General features: G+C 41.1%; 1 protein-coding gene across 2 annotated transcripts in view; it reads right to left on the bottom strand.

The window, feature by feature from the left end:
• Positions 1-15,831, bottom strand: part of ADCY5 (adenylate cyclase 5) — a 198,266-nt gene that overhangs the window by 58,847 nt on the left and 123,588 nt on the right. The window lies entirely within an intron of this gene.

Here is a 15,831-nt window from a genome sequence, read left to right as displayed (position 1 = left end):
GGTAATGTCTTCAGACAAGAAGCAAAGACAAAAATACCCAAAACATTTTCAGAGGCATTTTTTGCAAAAATCCCAAAACACTTTTAATTCTGGCATGCTGTTCATGCTCTTTTTCTACATTTCAACTCCAATAAATCACCAACCATAGCACATTAAATATTTATTTGCTGGTCAGGCTGAAGTTAAATTGTACAAGAAAAATACAAAAGAGGAACGCAGGGATGTCTGAATGAAAATATACTTTGCCATTTTTAAAAACACTTGACAAAATATACACAAAATATATCAGTGTTTCACATATTTACAAACAGAAGCAAACTTCCCAAAGAAATACACTTGAAACCCACTGAAATCTTCAAGATGGTTATATTGCTCTCTAAGCAACTTAAGTATGTTTTCTTATGCAATGTAGAAATAGGAAATTCATCCAGCCTCAGTAGCAGTAACAAAATGTATCTTGTTGCAAGCTGAAAATTTACATAATGTTACTGTAATATGACTGCTAAGTTTTCAAGAGTGGACTGTGTGTCACCCATGAAAGACAAAATAGAAGAAATGCGTAAAATCAATGCAAACCCATCCATTCAGAGGGATGGGGATTTGTTCCTATTCCAGCATAAGGCAAGTAGCAAATTCTTCACTTGAGGACATGTTCACACTCTGCTTTTGTGTGTGTGTTAAAACAGGAGAAGCATTGAGCAAACGGCGCAATGTGACATTGGGTATATCTGAAAACTCTACACAGGGACACCCTGAGCCACCTCCTCATGCCTCATTCAGAAAATCACTGCCTCTGTAGTGCCCTAATAAACATGGATAAATGACTGAAGGCTGACCCCTCCTTTCACCATTACTATCCTGCCAGATAAATGCATCAGATTTTCCCAGAGTTAAACTGCAGCAGTACTTTCAACTAGGTAAACAAAGAAATCAATGGAGACCTATGGAGCCAACCTATGCACAGATTCATGGCCTTTTAAATTTAAACTACCTGATTACAACATTTTCTGAAACTTCCAACCTTCTGCAGCCGACCAATACATTGATTCTTGTTTGAATTCAGTAGCTACTCCTTTGGGTTGACCCTATAGTCTCAGACTTCCAAGGACAGCTGCAGGCCCACATGCAGCACTCTGGCCAAGTTCTTGAAAACTGCAATTATAAGCAATTACAAATGGGTTTATTATGATAACAAAGCCTTGAAAAGTTGCAAGATGGGACTCGAAAATGCATTAAGTGCATGAGCCAGAAGCAGTGTTTGAAAGTTAATTTTGCCTGATGCCTCTGTTAGAAAGCCAACATTTATCCCATCAGATGCTTCTCTGGGTGAGTGTTTTGTTTGAGGAAAGAGGAGCGCATAAAATAATTTTAACAGAGTCAGCTTGATCATTTTGGAGAGGGAAGTCAAGGAAAAGTATGTTTGGTTTATCTAAAGTAAAGGAATGACTCGGTTCTTTTTTAGATGCTTCCAGTCTCCTCAGAGTCTTCAACATGGACATAGTGTTAGGCAATAAGGGAAAGCTCCATCCAGCATGTGAGTTTTGCTGTTTATACGAAAACCTACTTTAAAACTGGTTACATATTAAGTAATCCCTTCACATGACTTTGCACTTTGTGGTTAACAAAAAGGCATCTATCTGAGTGACCATGGTGCCCTCTTCCATGTCTGCTGAGTAACACAGCGGTAGCAGCTAAACACTGCAGATTAGAAACAGATTAAGACCTCTGCAAGCACCTGTCTAAGCAACTGAACCATCAGAAGATGCTACCTGGGATCTCATTGTCCATTTTGCAGCACAAAGGCTGCAGGGGACAGAAAATATCCTCAAGGCACAGAAAAGAGAGGGCAGTGATCTGTGTTTAGCCAGAACTTTTCTTTAAAAAGGACCCTGTAAGGTCTCCTTGTACATGCAACACACTGTGACACTGCAGGAACATCTCCCACTCCTGCAATTTCATTGTACTGAGATCACAAGCCTTCAGCACAAAGCTTCTCCCCTACCCCTAGGTCTCTGCCCACAGCTCAGTTCAGACTTTCATTTCAGACTACCTTTAGTAATGAGAAGACTGCTGCTACTGATGGATGATTGTAATGAAGGGCACAACTTAAACCGACTATTTGTCAGTCTTCAGAGGTCAAGGCATTTCCTTGCTGGTGGGAGCACAGTGCCAGTAATAAGCCTTCCTTGTGCCAAAATTTGGGGTAAATGACAGTGGTCAGCAGAAGGTCAAATGACATAATTCCTACAGTTATGAAATAATGTAAGATAAGTGAGTGGTTTAGAAGTAGTATTACATGAAGCTGACTGGAAGGGATTGACCACACAATCTGCAGTCTGGGCTTCAGCAACTATTATCAGCAGAGGGTCCCAGTCCCTTCTGGAAGGCTATTATTGTGTGGAAAAACCAGTTTCACAAGTAATTAAAGTGTTGTAATGGTTTCAGAGCTCTAGATATATTTTCCACTTCATCACTGACTTCAGTTATCATCTGATTTGGGTTTTGCCCAGCACTAACTAGAGTATGGCCTCAAAAAAAAAAAACAACATACCTAAAATAGTTCTGGGAAGGAAGGGCAAGAGAAGGGGAGTTAACATTGATTTTACTAGGTTTTTAAAAAATTATTTATGTTTAATTTAGGTTGAAAAGTACCCCAGATTGTGTTACAGGGTAGAGGTGAATACTTTCCTAAGTTCCTATTTCAGCTCCTATTTCCAGCAAAGACTGACTCAAGACTTCACAGCTGTATAAGGCAAGCTGAGCTTTGTGGCTGTTGCCCTCCGTGGCTCATGACACTGGTGGAGAAGAGAGATGAGGAGGAGCTTGAGAAGCTTCCAGATCCTGTCACCATCCCCGCTGCTCAGAGCCTGCAGAGGGAACCTGTCTGGCCGGTGGTGCTGCTCCATGACGCAGGGCCCACAGAGGCCTGCAATTGGGATCAGCCCAGTTTCTGGGGCTGTCTGTGCCCAGCACCATCCCATTGCATCTCAGGTACAGCCACTGTAGACTATTTAAAACCAGCTCCTGTAATTCAGGCTATCCTCATTGGAACTACACAGCTAGCACCACCCAAAGCAGAAGCATTGCAGCATTTTCTGGATGGCAAAGGAGAGAGTTCTTAGCGAAAATGTAGGAAAGGAGAGAGATCTTGGCAGAAAGCAAAGAACCTAAGGGGTAGGAAGAGCTAAGCAAAAAGTGGGAAGTAGGAAAACCACATGGGATTTTTAAAATCCACAGACACCTACACAGAGTGATTCTGAAGTGCAGCCTTAAATGTCTGAAGCTAATAGAGTTATCAAAGGAGGGACACAACACAGCCAGGTTTCATTGCAAATGCAGGATTGTTCAAAACGCTAAATTAAATCATCTGTGTTTCTAATGTAAAAACAATAAAACAGTTGTGTTCTATTTTGAGACATGTGCGTGCCATGTACGCCAGCCACAACATAAATCAAGCAAGGCAAGAAACACAAACCCTATCACCATCACAACGGTAATGCCAGTCATGAATATAAACACCATGTGTTACTGGAAACCGAACATCACAGGCACTGCATGGGAAACAACAAAAACCCAGACTTGGTAAGCTTTAATGACTTATAGAAGCAGTGAAGTGCATCTGACTATACGTGAAGCAAAGCCATGGTATTTAACTGCAATGAAGGATGCCTAAAAAGAGAAGGAAAATTTAATGCACCAAAATAAAATAATAATCACTCATTAAATACAAGCTCACTAATTTGCACTTACAAGTACAGGTATAACAAGAGAAAGTCATTTGCTGTAGACACAGCATGTGCATGTTAGTGAATTCACCAGGCTAAGTGGCAAGGATAATGTCTCAAATGTGCTGCTGTTATTTTACAACACCACACTACTATTGGTGTTGCCAGTTGTTAAGTGATGCTACAAACAAGGAGAAAGAAGGATGGATTGAGATGAAGATGACAAAACTCTCAGCTGAAGGGTTGGTTTGAGCCCTGTAATAGCAAATGAATCAAAGGATGACTGAGGTTGGAAAGGACCTCTGCAGATCCTTTGGTCCAACCCCTGCTCAAGCAGGGCCACCTACAGTCAATTGCCCAGGACTGTGCCCAGGAGGTTTTTGAGTACCTCCACAGGGCAGCATTTCTTGAGCAGTTTGATAAATGAGTCAATTCTCGTACATGGACATCTATTTAAGTCAGTTCTCTGCCAGCAGCATAAGCCCCAAACCTGTTTTACAGCATATGCTTCAGCGTGATAAATGTAGTGCTAAATTAATCTAGAAGTACCCAGGGTAGACATGGTATCACTCTTCTCTTTACTACTGATACCCCTCTTGGGGATGGCATGGCATGGAGGATCTCTGTGTGCTCTCTTCTACCATCCTATACACACAAAAGATTTCAGCTCCTGGAAAGTGAGAAAACATGATGATACACTTAACCCTCCACTGTTAAACAGCAGCAGTAACAAAAGAACAAATGAAAGGGAGCAGAGGCTAAAGTATACCATATGGAGTGATCACAGCCAGGCTGGCCAGATCTGAGCAAGAGCAGCAAGACCCACCTAGGGAGATGGAAGTGGCCCACGCAGCTCACTGAACTGAGGGACAGCCCAGAGGTGGGCCTGGCAAAGGCTGCTTGTTGCTTCCAGATCAACTCAGGTCTCAACAATGTCAGTCGTAACTCTCTAGGGATGTCTACGAGACAGGCTAAGGTCTTAGCCTTAGCAATACAAAATATATTCTCCAGAACAGCAGGAAGTCAGACAGAACAGAGGTTAAAATATTTATTTCCTTTTTCTTCAGTCATGGGAAAAACAAAAACCCACCACAAAACAGCAGTAAAAAGATAATCTCTCTTTTTCCTGAACTTTTATGGTCATTTCACAGAAGATCCATCAGAAGATCCATTTCCAATTGGAAACTGCCTATTCTAATTGAGCTGTAGCACTTCTGTGATGCATTGATCAGCTGGACTGCTCTGTTTTGGGCACAACCATGCTAGCTCTACTTGCTGAAGAGGGTGAGAAGGCACATACATACATGAACGCTGTGATAATGTGATAAGCAAAGTAAAACTTAAGTGAAAGAAAGAAGTAAGACAGGATGAAATACACACACAAAAAAACCCAACACCCTACAAAAACAAAAGCCTAGAAAACTGTAGGCCTTCTCCTTGCTTTCTTAAGAGTAAATGCAGAAAGCCCCCATACTTCATCCAGAGTAGCCACAAATGTAAACCAAAACCACACTCTTTGCTGAAGTTCACTCTGCAGTACCATACCAACTGAAGCTGGTGGCAGTGTAATAACTGACATCAAAGCAGTAGACCAGATGGCTCTGGAGACATCAGCAGCAACGTGCAGACCACCATCCACAGAGCTCCTGAACAACAACAGCAAAGCTCATTTGCAAAGATATCAACTCCAGAACCCTATGTTTACTCGATTTTCCCATGTTTGTTCACAGATGGGAGAGGGGAGGTCAGAGCTGCCTGGGGAACACAGATGGGAGGTGGATATAACCGGCACAAACTATCAGCGTGGATTTAGCAGCGTCAGCTTAGCAGTGTGCTTCTGGGAACTGTCATCTGAGAGCATCTACCTCTCCTAGCACTCCCAAGAGATGCTGAGAAAAATGGCACTGCACTTCCCACCACGGTCAGTGTTCCTCATCTCAATGCTCGTGATCTGCCTTTCACTGCCAATGCAGGAAATAAGAAGAAATTAAGTTCACCAAGCAGAAGAGGAAAACAGCACCAGTCACACAGGGAAAAGTTTTTCCATGACCTTCACAGGTTTGCAGCCTACAAGTATGAGCAGCAATCCCAGTTATCAGAAGTTACTCATAGCTAAGCAGTTTCAGCACGCATTTTTAATTTTGAATAAAAAAAAACAAAAAAAAAAAAACCAACAAAAAAATCCCCTGTTACTGTCTGTCTCCCTCTAAAAATCTCAAGTTAAATAGATTTTCCTATTTCAGCAGGCTATATTTAACCAGACTGATTCTTCACTGGGAACAAAAGTAATAAATAGCCTTTTGGGAAGAAAAACCATTTGGGGAAGGCAAAACTAAAAAAGATACACAGTGGCTACCAAGCTTAATTATAGGTGGAGCGCATTACAGATAACTTTGAGATGAATGGAAGGAATTTTATTACTACTTTATCACAAGCCAAATTACATGCTGCTGTCTGCTGAACATAAAAAAAAACAAAATACTAGCTGCCCAAATGAGACTTTGGGCTATTGAGAAGGAGAAACTTCAGCCCTCTTACATGTATCTGAGAAGGGGCTGATGGGAATGAATATTATACTGCTGATCAGTGAGGACAAGAAGAAACCCCTACGTAAAAACTTAGCTGTTAGCCAAATCCATTCCAGCTCTGAGGAAGTTTAGGAAAGCAAAGCCTAAAGATATACGCAGTGCAAAGTAGCCTTATCTACTCAATAGCTGAATAAATAGCCACGCGGAGAGCACATTAGCCTCAGTTCAGATCTGGCTGACTCTGACCACATCTCCTAGGCTCAGAGCAAGCCCAGACTCACCCAGGCCTGCCTGACCAGTGCAAAAGAGCTGGCAGCTCTGTCCACACTGGAGCTGGACCTGATCCACACCAAAATACATCTCAGATTCGTCTGCCCCACAAGACAGCCAAAGTTCAGAACTGCATATAGGAGAAAAAGGAGAAGTCATGCTTCAACTTCAACCATATTTTTTGCTGTGAGTGCTCTTGCAATCTGTTTTCTGGCTTTAGAGCAATGTTTTGTTTTGTTTTGTTTTGTTCTTGGCAGGATTTTGACATCAAAAAAACAAAAACCAAGATGAAAGTCAAAACTAAGAGAGCCCTACAAGAAGGGACTATCCATTACCACCGCAGCTGTATGTAAATAAAGCACACTACAAACAGTGTGCCAGTAGCCAGTCAGTCAGTTGTCAGAGAAGGCAATGGAGTTATATGTTTTGGCATGGAAAATTAACAGTTTCACATGTGTATGAAATACTGGGTCATGAATAGGGGACAGATAGATGAGCTGTACGGAATCATAGTTTGGGATGCTTTCTGTTACAGATTGCTCAGTTCCTTGTCTTTACTGTTGAAAGAATGAGCTCTTTATACCTGTTCGAATAGCTTTCAGTTTTTTCCTGATATGGATATTTAGTCAAGTAATAACACCTTTTCATTCCCTATTTGAAAAGCTGCAATAATTCTGCAAGCAGAGGTCATTTCAACCTAACCTTACGTCTTCGTTCCCTCCACTAGCTTCCCCAGCATCCTGGTCTTTGGTGATTTATTTGTCTTGCAAGTCTGTTAGTTGGTGCCTCTTCACTTTTTCCTCTGAATAGTGAGGACATAGTGAAAACACTACATTAGCATTTACCTGAGTCACTCTGAAAGTAATGCCTCCTTTTACTTCCATGGAAACTACAAGAGATACAAAGAGCACAATAACACTATGTGACAGAGCAAATTCTCAGCTACAAAACACTATTTTTCAACATAGCTGCCACGATTAGCCATACAGTTTTGCCAGCAATGAACAAGAGCCTGCATAGTGTGCTCATAGAAATCTTCACCAGCAGAAGTGACCCACTGTTTCACAGTATTTCAACACCCACCACCTCACTGTGCTCACAACCACTGTTTGGTCTCCATAGATGTTCAGCAAGCACTGATGAATGTCAGTGCAGTTTTTTCCATATGGAGGAATTCAGTTCCATGCTTTTGCTTCAAGGGCAGTTCCATGTTGGACACCATTTTGTCAGACTGCCCCTCTGCTGCCGTCTGTCATCAGCAACAACATGGAATGAAACACTGGTGGGAAGGTTCAACCTATACTGCACAACCTATACTGCCCTACCTCCAACACCCATCTCTGATGGGCCAACATCATAAAACAGAAAGCATTACTTTCAGAGCAGCTCTTGTAAATGCTATAACTTACAACATAAACAAGCAACTACGCCTTCCCTGTAGCTGTCTGCTTCTTTTCAAACTTCTTTTCAAAGGGAGCAGACTATACAAAAATACTCAAAATATTTCAAGTATAAGCTGAACATGGACAAGTAATGTGGCTCTCTGTACTGGCAGATACCATGAGTGTTTGGGAGCTTACCAGATCAATAACACTGAAGTGGCCATTTGTTGGGAACACTAATTGCTGAAGCAAAGCAACACAAGTCCTACCAGCCTGTCCGGAACAGTCAACAGACTCGCAGACTCGCTGTCTCCTCACTTTCATATTTTCAAATGCAATACAGCAGTTGTGTTTTTAAAATGACACGGAGAAAATGTAAAGAGAAATCCAAGGTGTACAGAGACATTTTACCACTTGTGCTTCTTGATGGCCACTTTAGTGGGAAACATCAATGCAACACTGAAGTTTGAAGTTAAGACGTAATTATTTGTTGTGCGCTCTGAAAGGTGAAATGGTTGACCAAAGAGAATGGTACAGCCCATTTATTGAGCTCAATTATTGTTCTTAATTAATAAACAAACCTGATAATAAATTCAATAACAAAGCACATGATGCGTTCAGTGAGAAGTGGGACTGACTGTAATTTCAGCGTTAAATGAGAAGGAAAAAACCTGCAGGAAATTGAACCTGTTATCTGGTTATTGTGCACTATATTAATACTGCTTACCTGATAAGAACAATTAATGAATAGATATGCTCAAGTCACAAGCAAATTTCTCCCAACTTTATGGGGCCTACAATTTAAATATAAGGCTTTTGTTTCCTTTTTAAAACGTAATTCATTAATACACTGCAACTGATTGATGACACTTAGCTGCCATAATCCTGCATTTCCTTCTGGTGACATAGAAAACTCCAGCTACCATGGAGAAGCAATGTAAATAGAATGACATTCTGTACAATCAATATCAGCAGTAAAAAACACTCCTTCTTAGGAGGCAGGCAGCATAGGTGAGCTCACTAACTCGCATGTTTCTATGCAAAAATCATCCTTGAACAAGGAATATTAAATTCCACACACCTCTTCACTCCCTAATCAACCTCATATTCAAGATACTTTGCATAAATGTGATATTTCATGCATACTAAGTAGTGTTAAATCTACTTTATGGCATTCAGGTTATAAATATAATGATGTGCAATATCATAAAGCATTTGCAGCACTTCTGTTTCATTATGCTGGTCAAGGTACAAGCTGTCAAGACCCCCTGAGTCTCATCTTCACCAGCGCTTCATTTGACCCCATGACCACTTAGCTGTCTTCGGCCTCAAATTTCCTTATTTGTAAAATACAGCAGACCACTATATTTTCCATATGAAGTTCTCAAACAAACCACCATTAAGTAATGGATAAAATGAAGGAATACTAAAAAAAGCCATGGCTCACAAGATGCGACATGTTACAACCAGTAGCAATGTTCGCAATAAGGGTGTGTGTCTGAGAGAAGCTTCAAAGGTACTTAGGAGGAAGGCTGTGCAGTCAGAGAAAACAAATGCAAGTCTATGAACATGTGTGGAAGCACCTCACAAATCTTTATACTCACTCGTTAGCACAATGAAAGCAATGCCACACCAAGACAGCAGCACAGAATATAAAGAAGATGCAAAAAGAGGCTCAAAACCACACCACAGCAAAGCAGGAATGTGAATCCTGGCCTTGTGAATCCTAGGAACATCTACATGAAGCCCCTTGGAGATGCTGCAGCAGGCAGCGTGGTGAGGCATTGCTGCCCACTGCATGTGGAAGTCTTTCTTTATAACTTTCAGTTAAATCTCCGCTGATTTTTGCAATCAGTGGTTTCTTCTCATAATGATGCAGGCATGTAATTTTAACTTGATTTCAAGAGAATTACTATAATTGCCATCACTGGAATAATAGATATGCATATAAAGAAATGGCTTTTCTCTTGCATTTTTCATTGGAAAATCTCATTTTTCTGTTAATGCACTAAGATATTTCACTAAGCCATTTGCTTCCAACTTGCAATATTCACAAAATACCATCTCCAAATGAATTTCCTGTAAACAGTTATTAGTTTACCACTGAACTAATACCAATAAAATCAATAGACTGTGACCAGATCTTTTCTATAGCATAGGAAGCCACCTTAGGGACAGTTTAAAAAATATTTATGGTGATGCATCCCAGACCATAAAAATCAGAGGAAAGTTACTGAGTCAGTTCTTCCTACATCTATGCAAAACCAGGAGCCTGCCTGCAAGCCAACATGGTTGTTACTGAAACTATGAAGAGGCACAGGACAAGAACGTTGGGCTTCCTCTATAAGGGATGTGGGGAAGGTCAGTCTTTCAGTTTCTAAATGAGGGGCTACATGGAAGAAGGGGACAGACTCTTTAGCAGGGTCTGCTGTTATAGGATATGGGGAAATGATTTCAAATGAAAGGAGGGAAGACTGAGATTGGATATCAGGAAGATGTTTTTCCAGAAAGGGTGGTGAGGCACTGGCACAGGTTACACAGAGAGGTAATGGATGTCCTGTTCCTGGAGACATCTAAGGACATGCTAGATGGGACTCTGAGCATCTGATGGAGCTCTAGATAAACCTGTTCATTTCAGGGGAGTTGTACTAGATGACCTGTAAGGGTCCCTTCCAACTTACATGATTCTGTGAGTCTAAATACATGCATAGAACAGAAGGAATTTTGTTCAAATTGTCTTATGTGAAGCACTGAATCAGAGCACGCCCTCAGCCACTGATGCCTTACCCATGCTAGAAATGTGTTGGGCAGTGTATCTGTTAGGCATCACAGCAATACAGCTGCTGTCCCTGTCACGGATGCATTCAGGTTTCTAAACAGATGCCTTGGATCTGGGCAATTTGTGTAATTTGTGTAATTTGCCCTTCCAGACAGGAGTAGCCATGACAGTAGGGCAGTGTTTGGACAACAACACGTCCATGCCCTCCTGCAGCACTCCTCACTCACCTGGCCTAGCTGAGCCATGGGAAGGGAGTGGAAAGAAACACAGATTTCTGAAGAAACTGGAATTTGCAAGATGCACATGAAGGCAAACAGCAGGAGTGGTGTATTTGACGTTGTTGGAACTGTTTTTAATGCTCCAGTAGTTCAGATATCAAGAGATGATTCTCTATTCTTAAATACCAGGTCACTCTCTGGAAGCCTGAAAACACTTAGCATAGCTACTCTATTTCTTATGTACCACAATAAACAAACTTGTAAAGGGGCTGGATTCTAAAAGCCAGTGCAAAGAAAGGGAGGGAAAAAAAAAAGAAAGAAAGCAGCAGCCCACACAGCATCAAATGCTGGTAGGCTCAGTGCTAAACAGCAGATGATTCTTACTGAATAACTGCCCTAGATTTTGCAAACAATACAGGAGACAAAAATAGAAACCCATTTACATATTGCTGTTAATAACTTTATTTATAGTGTCACAGCTAGAGCACAATAACTGCAGCCACGGCTTAACTTAAAAGCCATTCACTGTGACAGAGTCAGACAGAGACTGTTTTCCCAGTCCTTATGCAACTGAAAAAAATCCTGCTGACAGCAGCCGGTCAGCAGAGCCCTCACAAACAGAGCAGACAAAACTTAACAGTGGTCAAATATGAAAGCAAACAACCCCCAGGATCACACTGAGCTCTGGTCTTCCCTTCTCGCTTCATACCCCTGTGGTTAATGAAGGATCACGGGGGCTGCAAAACCTCACCGATCAATTTTTGCTTAAGTTTGAGCCTCATGATAGCATCTTACAGCACAGTTTACTGTTGTCTTCCTTTCCTTTTTATTTTCTACTAAGAAATTCAGTTGAGGCTCAGGCAAAGTCAGCAACTACAGCAAAAAGGATATGTGTCCCCACATTTAGGAACATCCCCACCACATCTGTGCTGCCTGCAAGTCGGCTCATGCCAAATTTTTGCTGGGAGCCCATATTGCAGCCAGCTAAAACCCCACATCAGCCAGGCACATCTTTAAGGAACAGAAGACGCACAGCAACTTGCAGCCTGCGTTCCTCAACATTCTGCAAAAATCTGCTATAAAGAAATGGAGGGAGGAAACTGTCACGACCCCCCTGCCTGCAAGAAGTGAGAAAACATGGCTCTGATTTTCTCCCTGCCTGAATGTAGCGTGAGCTGGACAACAGGCTATTTTGGATTGGGAACGGGGGTGTCCTCAGGACCTTGTGCTGCAGCTGCTCATTATGTATAAAACACTCAGAATAATTAGAGGCAGAGGCAGGCGGCACCATGCTCTGCCCTGCTGATTTTGGTGCTCCCTGTGACACAGGACAGTGGGATTCAAGACAAACCAACAAAATGCTGCTTTTATGATCTTCCACTAAAAATGAACCTTGAATCTGCAGGAAAAAAATAACTTAGAAGACATGAAGGAAAGTGCAAAAAAAATCACTTAAATCAATGAGGGCATATATCTAAGTAACATACAGTGATCTAATACATGCTTACAGAGTTGTTGCTACCTGGCCTTCTGTATTACAGAAGTGTAGCTGGGATGATTCTCATCACGTCATTTTGCAATGGGGGAGCAAATGCTGTCACCTTCCTATGCTGATCTCAGAATCCCAGATCCCCACAGAATTCCCCCAGCATCAGTTCTGCACAGTTGTCCTCCAGCACTATTTTTCCTTTTTTTATTCCAGTTCTTTATAGACTCTCAGAGAGCGCCGTTTTCGGTTTATTCCTTCCCCCATTATGCACTTCCAAGGAAAAGGAGCTCAGCAGGAAAGTCACAACTGCAATTTCAGGCTTTGTAAGAGATCTGTAATCGCTTCTGATTTCTGTAACAAAATTGCATTCTGTTTGCAGCGAAAATGACAACAAACACTTGTATCTTCAAAAGGAATATCACTTACTCTTGATATTCTCTAATACAAACTTGTCCTGCACTGGACCTGTCATCCTAAACTGCGACTTGGGGGCAGCTGCTCTGCATCACGGAAGATTCTTAAGGAAAATGTACAGGAGACATGGTTTCTTTCTCCTTTTTAATTAAAACAAAATAGAACTATTAACTCAAAAAGCCTTCTTCTTTTGCCTGGAAATAAAATAAATCCTATAAACAAGTTTATAGTAGTTTTGAATATAACCCAGAAGAAAAGACTCCAAATGAAAGAGAATAATTATACTTGTATGGATCAGCATTTGGCTCTTCTTGAAGTTTGATCCATAACTAGAACTGCTCAAGTTCACTTGAGCAGAAGCCAAAGTTTTGTTTGTTTTGTTGTACAAACTGATTCTTGCTAGCCCATTCTTTGGAAGCACCCCCTGCAGAAAGCAGCAGCACCTTGGTGTGCATGCTCCCCAGGCTGGAGGTTCTCCATCAGAACTGCTATGGCAATCCACTGTCTGAATCAGCACGAGGCTCTTCTCCATTCTTTCATCTCCTTCCCTCCAGCCATTGCTAACAATTGCTGTATTTGCTTTCCAAGGCTTTTTTGCCTTGGAAATAATTTTTAGCCTCATCACTACATGAATACCCCACCAGCACACAACGTACACCTCTCATCCCTTTCATGCTCCAGGGCATGAAAGCCTCTCTTCAAATTGCTGCTGCATTCGCTGATGTATGGGTCTACCAGACCCTGGAGACAACTGAAATTAAGTGGTTGTCAGAAGGAGAGTTGTCCCATCCTATTAGCAACACATTCCCTATGACGAGTGTGAAACGGTGTTAAATGTATTATCAGAATCTGCAAGAATTCTCCATAGAGCTAAAAACAGTCCCACCCAAAACAATAACAACAAAAACCAAGTGAGCTGTCTTGGTGGATCAACAAACTGTCAGCATCTCTATTCAGAGAAAATGCCCAGCTGCCTCACACCTTCCCCTTCACGTGGGAGGGCAAGTTGTAATTCCAGCAGCTAAAGAGGGAGAAAGGGATTTTCTGGATGATCTTGCAAGAGAACAAAGTCATCCATCTGTGTCACCAGACATGTGCTATGATATTCTCGACCACACAAGGCTAGGTGAGAATATTTTGCTGAAAGTCACACAGCTGATGGACCATCCAGCATGAGCAGTCACTGTACAAGGGCTTGGGGGTCAGCTCCATACAATCGAGGCAGACAAAGCCAGTTTCAAACCCTCATCACCCTTCTATACATTTAAAGGATTCATCGAGGACTCTGGCTCAAAGAGGAAGATGGTTACTTGCCAACACCCTTAGAATTTGTCAGTGTCTTTGAGAGCCTCAGGTATCCCCCAAACATACATACAGCAACACCAAAGGTTTCTGCTGGCCACAGTAAAAGGGAAGAAAATACACATCTTTTTTTGTTGTCTTTTAAAAACAGACAGATCACTGATTGAGAAGAGCTTACACTCATATTTCTCTCTGATTCATGAAAATTATTTGCAAACCTTCAATTTTTCACAATTTACCTGCTCTTAGAAATCTTCATTCCCACCTTTTAATTCTCTGTGTGTATTTTTAGGTCTTTGTACCAGAAGCACAAATGGACACGCAGAAGTCCCCAATTTCTATAAAGATCATTTCCATCATTTCACAAAGCCAATATTCTGCCAATGGTGTGCATGCTGACATTCATTTAACCTCTGGTCTTTTTCCTCCTTTGCTGTTCTGTGCAGTCCTCTGGTTGCTTCCTATTTCTGCTCAGCTCTCTGTCTGAAGCAACCTGTTCCTAGACTAGTTCCCACACAGCCAGTGCAAGCCTGTTTCCAGCTTTTTTAACCTCTCATTTTTAAGCAAAATTAATGAAAAAGAAGTTTTAAAAATACACTATGATTTTCAACAATTGGAGGACATAGCTTCAAGGGAGCAAAGCCTTAACTCGAATCACAGGATACTAGACTCCACTAATTGGTTTCAGGTTTGGCTCTTCTTCATCATTTATCCAGTGTTTAAGTTACATATACATCAGTGAGAACAGATGCACATATTAGCAATTGTTGTTGAGGGATTTAAATATAGTATAAGACAAGTTAATCCATCACCACCAAATAGTGTGCCTCTGTTCTACAGCTTCTGTAAATTAGTGCTTTAAATAGTTTTGCCAAGTTCAGTGCATTACAGAATAAAAAAGTTTAACTGTTTTGCTTTTCAATCATTATAGTCTATGGAGGAAGCAAAAAGGTAGGATGATTTTAACAAGAACCTCTTCAAATGTTATTATATAAGCTCAATGTTCTTAAAATCACTTTGCATGTTAACTACATGACACAGTAATTGATTAAGTTAAAGTCAACCAAGTTTTCACAAGTAAGACTTTATAAAGTTCTGATCAGAAATAACTTTTTTTTCCCCCTCCCTTAAGGTTACTGTAGAAGACTGAAAGTAATTAATTTAATAATTTTTTTTTAAACTATACATTTAATGCAATTGCCTTTACTATCAATCAGGCTGATCAGCAATGAGATTTTATTATCATTTTTTAATTATTTCTATTACTACTGAAGAAAAAAGAGAAACCAAATAACCTTGATGAGCTAAAATTCTAAATTCTGCTCTGTAAACTTCTGCAGGCACCTTCATTATTCTCTTCAAATTACTATTCAAGCATTTCATCATTAAAGCATCTAGCACTCTTCAATCCATCACCCTGTGAACTTCACAGACCCTAGGGTTTGAATTATACATCACAGGCTCTTCCTAATTGCTGATGGCTTGCTGGTAGCTGCAGATCTGCAGTCACCTGGCATGCTGCACTTTTGGGCTGTTATCTTTATCACAACACATGTGTTTAAGTAATGCAACCAGCAGGGTGCCCTGCAAACTGTTGTTTATCTGTTTTGTTCTATGGAGGGTACAGGACTCTCTTATACCCGAGAAGGCACCAGGAGTTCCCAGCAGAGACCAAGATCACAGGGTTCAAAGAGAAAAAAACCTGCAGACAGTCAGATGAATGC

The sequence above is a fragment of the Lagopus leucura genome, unplaced genomic scaffold (assembly GCF_019238085.1).
Source record: "Lagopus leucura isolate 7727_CA_CO unplaced genomic scaffold, USGS_WTPT01 Super-Scaffold_100019, whole genome shotgun sequence".
Lineage (NCBI taxonomy): Eukaryota > Metazoa > Chordata > Aves > Galliformes > Phasianidae > Lagopus > Lagopus leucura.
This window is presented reverse-complemented; position numbering and strand designations above follow the sequence as displayed.